This window comes from Grammomys surdaster, unplaced genomic scaffold (genome assembly GCF_004785775.1).
Source record: "Grammomys surdaster isolate TR1022 unplaced genomic scaffold, NIH_TR_1.0 126298, whole genome shotgun sequence".
Classification (NCBI taxonomy): Eukaryota; Metazoa; Chordata; class Mammalia; order Rodentia; family Muridae; genus Grammomys; species Grammomys surdaster.
The window spans coordinates 2,002,972-2,016,446 of NW_021621098.1; positions in this window are offsets into that span (position 1 = coordinate 2,002,972).

The following is a 13,475-nucleotide window of genomic DNA, read 5'->3' on the forward strand; positions in this document are numbered from 1 at the left end:
GAGAGAGAGAGAGAGAGAGAGAGAGAGAGAGAGAGAGAGAGGAGAGAGAGAGAGACATATAGATGTACAGGTGTGTGTCAGTGTCCATGGAAGCCTGGAAAGGGTATAAGATCTTCTGGAGTTAGAATCACAGGCAGTGTAAACTATCTAGAATAATTTTGTTTATTTAAAACTACTAACATCACACAAGGATGTGAAAATATTGGTTGTGGTAGTTTAGTGATCAGTAATGGTACCAATTACCTTTTTGTTGTGGTGATAAAAAACCTCTGACACTGAGTTTTAATCTGAAAAAGAAACATACTGTGACAAAAACAATTTGGGGGAGGACAGAGTTTATTTCACAAGCCATCACTTAGGAAAGTCAGGGCAGGTACTCAAGCAGGAACTTGAGGCTGAAACCATGAAAGAATGATGGTTGATGGCTTACACACAGGATCATAGTTAAGTCGCTGCCTTAATAGCCGAGGACCACATCTGCTTAGGGAATGGTGCCACCCATAGTGGGCTGGGTTTTATACATCAATTGAGGCAATCAAGACAATGCCCCCCAAGATATGCCCAAAGGACAACACAATCTGAATAGTTCCCAAATTGAGATTCCCTTCTCAGGTGACTTTGTGCAGTGTCAAAATGACAGTTAAAGCTAAGTAGGACAGTGACACAGAGCATAAATATTTATAAACAATAGTAATTTTCTCATCATGGTTAGGATGAGGTTACTTTCCTCAATTGCTTATAATCTATATATTCATTTTGTAGAATGAACATATATGTACTTGTCCTTAGTTTTGTTAGCAGTAACATTATTACTTGGGAAGAATTTACCTCATGAGAAGAAATCTGAGAAGAACAGGGAATGGGAAATCATTCCTTTCTCTTGATACATATTTACTTTATAAACCTTTCATGTATGGAGTGAAGTGCTGTACTTCACTTCATCCATACTGCTGCTACTGAAGCCTTTTGAGCAATAATATTGTATCCTTTTAGTTTTCAACATTCACTTACTTTTCTCTGGGTCAGACAATCAATCTGAAAAAGAAACTCAATATTGTCATAAAAAAAATGAGCAAGGAGTAAAGGGATCGTGGAATACAGCCTATGAAACACCTGGTACTCTGCTCCCTAGGAAGAGTGGCAGCATGCTGAGAACTGAGCCCTGCCCTGAGCAGAGGAACTGAATGCCATCTGCACTCTGCAGGTGCACCTGGAAGACTTTTTGACTGCCAAGATTATGCTAAGGACATCATGAGAAAAATTATGAGTATATGAAAGAAAAGCTGTAGACACGCACCATGCATATTAAAACCTCTGTAATACTGTAATTCAAAAAGAGTTCTCATGACAGAGAAAAATAAAAGTGATCACTTGAACACTAATGTTGAAGTTTTTTGTACAGGGCCACAGAGATTGACAGTGAGTATTGCCTTTAAAAATATCAAAATGGCTACTTCCTAAAATTAGTATGCATACATATTATTTTGTCACTGTGATTTTGATATACCACACCAAGGATTAGTAAGCTAATATGTCCAAGTCTGAATTGTAATTATATATTGATTTAAAACTTTCTAAATTTTAGAGGTTCTTGGTATAGTAAAATAATTTGTTTATCAAAGATCAAAAACTTTATTTGTCTTTAAAACCTCTTTCTAAAATTATAACCCTTTAATTATTGCAACAGTTCCCGATGATGGCCACAGACATTGAAATTATATGCATGTCATGAATATAGCAAAACTACCTTGTCTGAAGATGTAGTTTTCAAGGTCAAGTGATATCAGGAGTATTTTACCTATACATGGCCAAAGCTTTTAAATGCAATGTTCTTATCTTTTTCCATTTATCATCTCTCTACTGCACATTGACTAACACAGATATGATACATTTATTCATAGAAATAAGTCACTCACAAGACACACACAAAGATGAAAAATGTAACACAATTGCACTGGGTACCAGCATTTGGTCTTCAGCGTGCCCACACCATAGTATGTAGAAGAATCTGGACTCAGGGACATGGGATCTAATACTTATCTAGTGCTCTTACAGATATATGTCTCTATAAATCTCAGTGAAATAGCATAGAAAGACCTATGTTTTTTTCTACATGGGAGCTTGGAAATTCATTTTTCTGATGAAAATATAAAATTTTAGATCAAAAGAAATTATAATAATAATATTATCTTTCATAGGAACAATATGTGTGGGATTGATATAGGCATTTTTCTTTATTATATTACATCTTTGGGTAAAATTTAATATTTATTAATAACAGTTTTGGAAGTTCTTGATTTATAAAATATACTTTATGTGATAATAACAACTATTATGAATAATTATGTCTGAATATCTTTGAACATGTTTTTATTTAATTTGAGTTGGTTTAAATTGGAAAATTTTAAATAATTTTAATAAGAAAAAAAAGATATCTGTGGAGGTACATGGCTGCCTCACTTGTTTCTTTGCTGTAGATAGCAAGCAAAGTGAATGTACATACTGAATTGTTGGGCTTTGGGTTTAGCCTATATAAGAATGTCTTATTTTCCTTAGCAAAGTACCTTTATATACTTCAAATTTCTGTTTCTAGATAATCCTTTTAGTAATAGCAAAAGTCCTTTTTTAAAAAAGTAAGATGCTTCAATGTTTCTAGAAGTATTTAGTGCTGGATTTCAAATGAGATGGAATAAAGTTCAATTCCAAGTTAATTCTAGCCCTATGATGGTTAATCTTAATTGTCACTTTGATGAGACTGACTCAAAGTCACCATGGAAATAAACCTGTGGACAAGTCTTGGGGGAGCTGCTAGATTGGGTTAAATTGAAGGTGGAAAAATAAATCTAACTTAAAAGACCTTTCCATGGTCTGGGGTCCTGGGCTGTGTATATAAAGAAAAATGTGAGCTGAATATCATCTCCCCCACTCTCTCTGCAGATGCTACGTGACCAGCTGCCCCAAGCTCTGCACACTATGCTGTCTGTGCTGGGATGGTCTGTGTCTCATAAGACTGTAAACCAAAGCAAACCCTTCTTCCCTTAAGCTGCTTCTTGTCCCATATTTTGTTGTAGCAATGAGTAAAGTGACTGATACAGTCCTCTCCTAACTCATGGCCCTACCACCACATCAGCAGCTGACGACTCCTGTTTTTAGACATGTGTATTAGATATACAACACTTCCCTCTCACTTTATGGTACTTTATGGGGATGTTATGGGGGTATTGACTGCACTCAAGCCTTGACACACGCAGTCTGTTAATATGAATCCATGCCATTGCCATGTAGTGTTTCACTACATAGCACATGCTTTATGGGTTTTGTTTTAGAAATTTTGGACTCTAGAAAAAAACAAAAACCAAACATGTACAAGCTGAGGAAAGTGACTGGTGGTTTACCCTGGCAGAGGAAGGCCAGGGGGCCGTCACATATCTCAAGTGTTTCTGCCTTACACAAACCGTAGTGTTGCCTGCAGAGAATGAACCCATCAGCTTTGTCTTTAATAACTTCATAACTATGACGAATTAACAGAATTTGTTCCAATCTATATCTCAGTTTGGGCTTTAAAATGGTTTCTTTGTTTCTTAGGAAATGTACAGATTTCTACCCATCCAAATGCTATGAATTAGATTATGTTCCCCCAAAATTCGTATGCTGAAGTTAACACTCTCAGAACCTCAGAATGCCTTTCCCAGTTCTCCCTCCATCTCTCGCTCCCCCTCCCTCCCTCTCTACTTTCTTTTCTTCCTTCCCCTGTCTCCCCTCCTCCTTCCCTCTATCCCTCTACCCTAATTCCCTTTCTTTTCTCCTTTCTATCCACTCCTCTTTCTTGTTTAAGAGAACCGTTACAGAAGCAGGGGAGATTGCCCAGTGGCAAGCAGAGCTCGCGGCTGGGTCTGTGCTCTGCTCTTCAGATCAGGCCCTTTCACCTCACACTTTCCAGACTCCCATAGAACAGTCATCCCCAGCAGAAGAGACTGTTGGAAACGGTCTTCTTGGAGGCACTTTCCCACAGTTGTTTGGAATCAATTCATGTCATACTGCTTATTCTTCTAGTTTCCCTTCAGATCCTTCTCAAGACAGTTAATTATCCTTCACATTGCACCAGGCCACCAGAGCATGTCAAGCAACTTTCTCACCATTTCCTTTCTTTCTCTCTGTTTCTTTCTTTCTTTCTTTCTTTCTTTCTTTCTTTCTTTCTTTCTTTCTTCCTTCCTTCCTTCCTTCCTTCCTTCCTTTCTTTCTTTTCCTTTTATTTTATTTTTTTGGTGGAGGCTTGAGTTGTGGTCCTCATATATTTAGATCTATAGACAACGTTGAATCGAAACTAGAGAATGAATGAGAAAACATTCCTATAAGTAACCATTCCCATGATTTATTTGAAGGAACTACATTCCACTCCTAAGCAGGTAAGAATCTATGCCTCCTCCTGGCTAGACCTCAGGGAACATACCTTAAAGATTCCAACATAGGGAGAAACCGTAATTGAAAGCAGAGTATCAGCCTGGCAGAGAGTGCTGTGTGTTTCCAGCCCTGGCTTACCCTGCAGCCAGGCCAAAAGACATTTCTTGTTAGTGCATTTGGTGTTTATAGAAAACCCCAGGGGCTGTTCATTTTGCAGTTCTTGATGAAAAGCAGACTCAGAGGATGTGATAAGGCAGCTGAACACAAGTGTCTTTGCCACTGGAACCTGACTGATAGGGATGAAACTCCTCTCACAGGGGATACATTAGGGGAAAAGTTCACTGGATGAAGGAACCATCCTTCACTGGTACCCAGAGAAGTCTTAATGAGCCTTGTAATCCTTATAATTACTCAATTAGGATTCACCTGGGGGAAGGCATAATTTCTATAATTGAACTAACATGGCCATTTGATCGGGGCATTTTTCTCAGAATAAAAACAATGACCTATCTGATAAACAGTTGCTATAGACACAAGATTAGCCCTGATAGGCACTCAGTGGCGAGGGGTTACTGCTGCCTTTGCCAGGCAGTCTAGAGTCGTCAGGGAGAAGGGATGGGAACGCTTCACTGAGCAAATTACATTTTCCAGCCAATGCTGGGCACTATCAAATATCGCTGTGTGAAAGAGCATGCACATTGTGCATGCTGGCCATTCTTGCAAAGAGCAGAATGTTCTCTGTAGGATTTATTTATGGCTAAATCAATTGTACCTTAAAGGGATAGTTTTTCAAATAGTTTTGCTCTCTGAGGCAGGCCCTTGCAAGCAGAAGTATCCTGAAACCACCGAAGAAAGACTCTGGAAAGTCTTGTAAACCCAGATGACAAAGAGTATTAGTCTCCATTTTCTCATCTCCCAACACTGTGTTGTTAATAGGGATGGCAAATTTCATATCCTTCAGGATCTGACCAAGATCAGGATGAGAAAGCCACAAAACCCATTACAATTATTCTTCCTTCAGATGACAAAGATCATCCCTTCCTGATCTTTTATGGTGTGTTAGGGGATTAATAAAGGTGAGTTTTGTTGTTCTTTTTGTTGTTGTTTTAGGATGTTAGCCAGTCTGGGAAAGTCACTTGGGAGGGAGAAATCATATATTCCAGGAAGGTGCTTGGCTATGTGGCTGGTTTAAGTCACTCTGAGAAAGATAGAAAGCAACAACTAGAGGGTAAACGGCTACTATGTGTCACTTCTTAGTGACGTAGCTCATCAGGGTGAGCAGGGCAGCAATGTGTTATGAAGGTCCAAGGCAGTGTATCTTCTGCAGGACTGTGGGCATCTGGAGAGCCACAGATGGTCCTGCTCCAGCCTGAAGGCCTTCATAACCTAGAAAGGTCTGGGCTGACAAAGAGTTCTTCAGCATAGTGCCAGGCTCTGTCAAGAGCAGCTGAAGGCACAGATCAAAGGAATTGGACAGAGGGTACATTCCAAAAGCATTGCCAGAGAGGTACTGAAATTTTCAGTCATTAGAGCCTCTTCTACAGTATATAAAAAACTAAAACTGGATTTTGTGTGTGAAAGTGAGTCCAAATGATGACAGTTGTTTATACCTTCTTGAAAAAAAAATTAGCACCAATTGAATAGCTGTGCACTGGGGGCAAGTTTCCTGAGTCTTGATGCAATATAGCTATTAACTGTTCCCTCTGAACTGGAACATTCCCTCCTAGACAAAAGAGGAGGACTTCCTTCAGAAAGTCAAGAAAACATAAGGCCCAGGAAGTAAATGAAACTTACAAGACTCAGGAAGTTCTTAAAAGTTTTAAGATTCACAAGGCCCTTCTCCAGGGTTTTATGAGCAGTGATCGTAGCTAGGGAGAGAAAACCCTTCAGTTGGCCAATAAGCCTGCTACTTCTTCAGAATGCAGATTTTATGAGATTTCCAGCATTCTGTGATGGGCTCTTTGATGATGTAGCTATCTTTAAATTATCTATGCCCATTTATGCAATGTCTTCATTCTACTCCAATATATAGCCCCAGTAAACTCACTGGATCAGTAAACTGGATTTTAGTGGAATATTTGTTTGTTTGCCATTGGTATCACACCAGGAGTGAGTAGATGTCATACAACACATAGCCAGTATAGATGTTGGCCTGACACAGGTGTCCATTCACTTGCCTGCCACAGGCATTCTATGGTTTATGTAAAGTCCAGAGTAGTGAGGAGACACAGCATGCAGAGGTAGAATGGGGTGAACTTACTTAAAATAAAGTATTAGGTTTGAGATCTGATTTAATGTGATGGCTCAGACTTCTCAAGCAGAGAATGAGAAACATTTCACTGAGATGTGGATGAATTTAGTTGGGACTCAGTTTCCATACGGGTCATAATATGGCCATGATGAGAATGGCTTCTTCAGTGTCATACATGTGCCCAGTTACAACCTCAGCCTCTTTACAGAGTGATTCTGAATATGACTCTCACTCATCACTGAGCCATAATTTAGCATGGAATTATTGTTGGAAAAAAATTGAAAGCAGGGGAAGAAATAATTTCTTTTATGTGCTGGTATGTTAGTTCTCTCCTTTCCGGGCTTTTGTAATCATCTTGCAGGAAAGAAGACATCTAGAAGAGAGATCACTTGAGCCCCTCTTTGTTTATTAGAATGCAGAAAAAAACACATCTCAAAGAACTAAAAATCTCCCCAAATTTCACGCTGGGAGAAGGGAAGAGCTCCAGCTCTGGTGGCAGCCAAAGGAGGCACTTTTACCTGTGATTAAGAGATTTCTTACAGTGCTGAGAACTTAGGAGACTGTCTTTCATGACAAACCAGAGCCAACACAGTACTGGGCATGATCACTTGACCAGCGTTGCTTAGTTATACAGGACATGCTTTCTCTACTTAAAATGATCCTGCAGAGCTAACAGGGCTTCTTTATTTATTCTTCCTTCCAATGTGGCCACACTGTAAGTATCTCCCTTTTCTGCTTTTAATTCTTGCATGTCTTTTAAAATTGGTCTATGGATGTTAGGTGTCTGAGCTCCACTTATTGGAGTTACCAAGATGCAGGATTCCAATTTAGTAATTTCAGTAACACTGTTACATTCTTCAGTGCATATCTAAGTGTATCTTCTATACACTGTTGTAATTTATCAAGCTGCCTTATTTTCTAACTAGAGAGTAATATAATCATGTCTTTAAGAACGACTTTATAGATTCAGTGTTTGAAATAACATGGGCACACAAATTAATTAAATAAAATGATTCCATGGATTTTTGATAGAATGAAAACTAGGATATCTAAGTAAATGCTATGTACTATTCCTGATGTTCCTACTTCTTTTTTGTTTTTGTTTATTTATTTTTTATTTTAATTCAATATTTTATTTATTTACATTTCAGATGTTATCCCCTTTCCCCATCCTCCCCACCTCTGTTAATCCCCTATCCCATCCCTCTTCCTTCTTTTTTGCTTTTATACTGTTTAAATTACATGAAAGTATTAAGGTCAGTTCTAGGTTGAGGAAATAGCAACACAATAGATGCAAATGGTCAAGGAACAAGCAAGACAATAAACCCAGATAGCCAAAGAATATGAAGGACAATAAACAGAGTCCTGTGTACACTCCTGTGATCACTATTTCTAAGGGCTTATCAGGATGAACAAAATATCTGAGCCTACTTCCTTGTCCTAGCCCAAAGTCCTTTTCATGCCTGAAGCTTACTTTTTTGTCCTAGCTTAAGATTTAGATTCCTGCCTGAAATTTCTTCTTTGTTCTAGCCTAGGATTTAGATTTCTGCCTGGAATTACTTCTTTGTTCCACCATAATGCCAAATTCCTGCCTGCAGTCCATTTCCTTGTCCTTGGCCTATGTCAAATTCCTGCCAGGCAGCCCCAAAAGCTCTCCACATCCCCCCTTTTTTATTGCATAAACTAGACTGAGAATGTCTATCTGTCTGAGAATGTCTATCTATCTGTCTGTCTGTCTGTCTGTCTGTCTATCTACTTATATTCACTTTACATCCTGATTGATGCTCCCACTCCCAGTGACCACTCCTACAATACTTCCTTTTATCTCCCCTCCTCTTTTCTTCTGAGAGGGTGAATGCCCACTGGGTATCTACTGACCCTGGAATGTCAAGTCTCTTTGCGGGTAGGGGAATCCTCTCCGAGTGAGGCCAGACAAGGTAGCCCAGCTAGAACATATCTCACAGCAGGCAATATCTACTGTGATAGCCTCTGATCCAGTCATTCAAGATCCACATGAAGACCAAGCTGTACATCTGCTACATATGTGCTGGGAGGCCTAGGTCCAGCCTGTGTTCTTTGGTTGGTGGTTCAGTCTCTGAGAGCCCCAAGAGTCCAGGGTAATTGAGTTTGTTTGTCTTCCTGTGGAGTTCCTATCTCCTCTGGGACCCTCAATCTTTCCCCCAACTTTTTCATAAGAGTCCCCAAGCTCTATCCACTGTATGGCTGTGGGTCTCTGAATCTGAGTCAGCTGCTGGGTGGAGCCTCTCAGAGAATAGTCATGCTAGACTCCTGTTTGGAAGCAAAACTGAGTCTGATGTCCCTACTTCTGTGGTCAGGGCATAAATATGATTCCAGTACCTTCTACGCCTATAAACTACAACCAGTAAAATACAAGATATCTGGGCCAGACTCATCACAACATCTCTGAGGATTGAGAGATTGAGGACTATCTCTGAGCAGAAGTGCTCTCTTCTTAAGTGACCGCTTTAGAGAAAACTTATGTGGTTTCCAGTAATAAAAGGCAACATTCACAGTTAAATACAGTTCTCCAAATTGATGGGTTGTCTCTAGGCATTTATTTGCCTTAGAAACAGTTTCACTGTAGTGGTTGTGTCTTTAATTGTTTAATGGAGATTGTGTTGCTTATATCCCAATAAAAAGAAAGAAATACCCTTGTTGTGTTATGGGGTTCAGTAAATCCATAATTAAGATTTAAATCTGTATTTAGATCTGATGGCCACTATTTCCTAGCTGGACATAATTAGAAAGTATGAAGAAATCTGAATGTTTCCTTTCGACAAAACAAATTTTCTTTGGTTTCTCCCACTGACCTAACCACATCTGAGAATATAACTTTCATTCAGTCAATAAATTCTTGCTGTTTGTCATGGATGTTGTGTGAATGGTATCCTACAAGGTCCTTGGCACCATGCCTACATTCCCAGAAAGACTGCTTTATGTATTCCTGCCTATATCAGATCATGGTTGCCAAGCTTACTTCACCAGATCACCTCATCATATATTGCTATTCCACTATAGAAAGACTTTGGTCCTAGGGGCAGAGTAAGCTCCCTGAACAGAAATGTCTAATACTCCATCATCTTGGTTATGATTCTCAGAGAAGAATTAATTATAAAACCTGGGGCATTGCTCCAAAATAGTCTATTTTATTGTTACTATTACTTCAACAAATATAGTTAGCAGTCATGATTTGTAGTAAACATTAAGGCACTCATGACATTTGTCCACTGAGTTTACAAACTCAGTAGTGGGCAAGGTAGTTATTACCCAAATATGTAAAGGATGAAGGATGTCACAACTGAATGAAATTAAGTTCCACTTTGAGGGGTGTTGATGTTTCAGTTAAGACCTAAATGAGCCTTTTAGATCAGGTGGATACAGTGTCCTGCTTGACAACACACTATTTACGCTTTGCTTGTTTAAGTGGTACAAGGTGATGCCTTGATGGAATGGAAGGAAAGGTCTTATATGCTTAGAGTCCATCCTTTATGAAGACCCATAAAGGTCTTCTAGGTCACACCTTTATTTTCCCAAAACAAGAGATGCAATGAGGACAGATTCATGAATAAAGTAGAAAGAAAAAAGTCAAGAAAAGGAAGTTGAGTGTTTGCTTTTGCCTGTGTATCTTGCTTATGACATTTGTGTGGGTAAATGGAACTGCTCTAGAGCCCTCAGCAAGGCAGTGTGCTTTCTGTCACTGGCAAGCTGATGGCTCATTCATCTCTAGATAACAATATTCTTAGGCAAGCTAATGAAATACATTTTATCATGAAATCACTTTTGGCTCGGTCCTTCATTTTGAATGACTAATATAAAACAGACATGGAGAACATTAAGGTGTGGGATGGTTCAGCAAGTGTGTATGGTTCAAGCATCCACTGGCATCTTGGAAGGTGTCTCCTTTGGATAAAGAGGAGTTCTAATATGTATCAGCAGACATTAAGTCCAGAAGTTTTAGGGGCATTGCAAGATAGGAACTTATAAATGAGATATCTGAGCACTTTCAGGGTGATGTTCTGATGGAAAAAAATATCTATTGTCAAAGAGATAGTTCTCTCTCTCCAAATATTTATACTCAGTGTGAGATCCCTCGCAAGTGTAGAGGTGCTATTGAAATCTCAAGACAAACTCATCTCAGCTGTCTCAGTTGGTCTGGGGAGATACTCAGCAGAAACACCATGAAGAAACAAGCTTGTGTCTTGAAGTCCCATACAGATCCACACAATAATCTAAGTCATTATAGACATGAGGAAATGATCCATTATGCTTTCAAAGCATGAGATACTAGAATCCTTACATAAAGTATATATAAGTTTTAAATTGCATACAGTGTAAAAATAGAAGCTGAAGCTGTAGCTCAGTTGGCAGGGTGCTTGCCTAGCATACATGAAGACTTTGATTCAATTTACAGTGTTATACACATACATACACATATATGAACATGCACAGCCACACAGGCAAAGACATGGCGGCACATAGCTTTAGTACTGCACTGGGGAGCTGGGAAGACAAGAAGGTTACGACTATCCCAGGCTAAAAAGCAAGTTCAATGCCAGATTTTTCTCTGTGAGACTGTCTGAAAAAAGTATAAATGCAGTATAAGATGGACAAAGGAAAAGTGCTTATAAACAGGATGAATAAAATTTGGAAAAACAACAAATAGAAAATTTAAAAGTCATATGATGTCCACAATGGTAATATTGATGAGTTTAGCAGTATTCTGGATACTTCTGAAGAAAAAAAAAAATTAAGGATTAGAGATACTCTTTCCCAATTTGAAAGTGCAGGATCTTCACTAGGGAGTTGTAAGAAACAAGTTCCATTTCTATAGGTCTGGGGTGAAGTCTCAAAACTGACATTTCAACTAAGCTTTCAGATGACACTCACACTGCACTTCAAAAAGCAAGGAATCAGAAGACAGAATGAGAACATGCAATCAGAAGGCAGAAAGACAGGAACAATCACTTTGATAAGAATGACTAGAAGAAACAGAAGGAAGCAGCATTTGAAAAGAGAGTGACAGCGAATTCTGCAGCCCTAATTAAAGGCAAGAAACCATAGGCTAAGGAAGCAAAGGGAGGGGGTGGTAAGAGAGAATGAGAATATGTATGGGGGCAGAGGACAACAGGAGTCATTGGGCTTGGTGGATGTCCTCCGTCCTCTGGGCCTTCACTTGTAAAGCCATCTACCTCATCAGTTTGGTCTCATGTATTTTGTCATAGCCACAGAAGACCTTCTCACACAGTATCCTACAAGCGGCTCAAAACTCATCCTGAACATGTGAACCCATCATCTACCCTCTCATCCTTCCACTCTTCTCTTTGTATACTTTGTTGATTTGGCATCAGTTCATCCTTCTCACTGTGGCTCAAGGCACCACTTGAGTCTCTCTTTAACTTCTGGTTTTTAAATCCCTCTCTTTTAACTTCTGGTTCCTTCTTACCTTTTTCCTATGATATATACATACATCTATGATATATACACACATCTCCTATTTTATGTCCTTCCTCTAGCTCCAATCATCAGGAGCAGTTAAACATTTTTCCTCCCAGCACTCCCCCGACCCCATGATTCACTCTCAGAAGTCTAAACTTTGCTGCAAACAGTCTCTGGGTATATTTTTCTTCCTTCCTTCCATTCTTCCTTCCTTCCTTTCCCTCTCTCTCTCTCTCTCTCTCTCTCTCTTTCTTTCTTTCTTTCTTTCTTTCTTTCTTTCTTTCTTTCTTTCTTTCTTTTTTCTCTCTTTTTTTTGATGCAGATTCTAGAATGTCTCAAGGCAAATAAGTATAATGGCAGCAGCTGATGATAATGTTATGTAAGTAAAACATATGACTGGTGGGCAACTTCACAAAGTAACGTTGCGCTTTCTTTCTGGTTCCCTACACCAGCAGAGGAAGGACTGCAGTTTTTTTCTCTCCACCCAATGCTGTATTTTTCTGGCTGGAAACAAGGGCAGCTTATTTACATTATATATAATTTATGCTAAAAAATGCATGTGTAAGTATTCATTTGGGATCTAGGAGAAAAGAGTTGGAAAACTGCCCATTTGTGGGCAGGAAGCTTTGTACACAGAGGGAGTGAAAAGTAGATGAAGAAAGACTCTCAGTAAAGAAGAGTGCATGTCATTCTGTGGAGGTGGCTAGACATGACTCCATGACAAGACGTAGCACTAGAAGGCTTGTGTGTGTGTGTCTCTCTCTCTCTGTGTGTGTGTGTGTGTATTTAATGTGTGGGTGTGATTGTGTCTTCAGTAGACCAAAAGATCTCTGTTTCCTCAAAATGATAAACTATGTGTCAAAACAGGGCAAGTTTAGATGACTAAACGTGACTTCCAGAACCTAGGAAATCAATGGCAAGGCTATTCCCCTTGGTTGACAGTGCAAGATTCTAAATAGAATTTTCACTCTTTCGCTTGTTTCAGGCATGGCAGCTAATGAATACGGATTGACTAGCATGTTACAGAGTAGGAGATTGGCCCTATACATGTGAGGGCTTTCATCTGTATTGTCTGAGTATGATGCTTGTGAACCACAAACTCATTACAAAGATTAAGAATGAAGGTACCTTTAGAATTGCCTCAACAAACTCCTGCTAGAGAGTAGAACTCATGGGAATCTTCAACATGTATAATCTTCTCCAAAGAATCAAGAAATTCCCTCAAAATAATCCATGTTGAAAATAGAAGCCTAGGGCTGATACAGCATTCAGGGTAGAAGGTTGTGGTTTGATTTGTATTTCCCCAGGACAAGATTTGATAATGTCATAGACTTAGTATTCTTTGTACAGCTCCTAATAATTCACC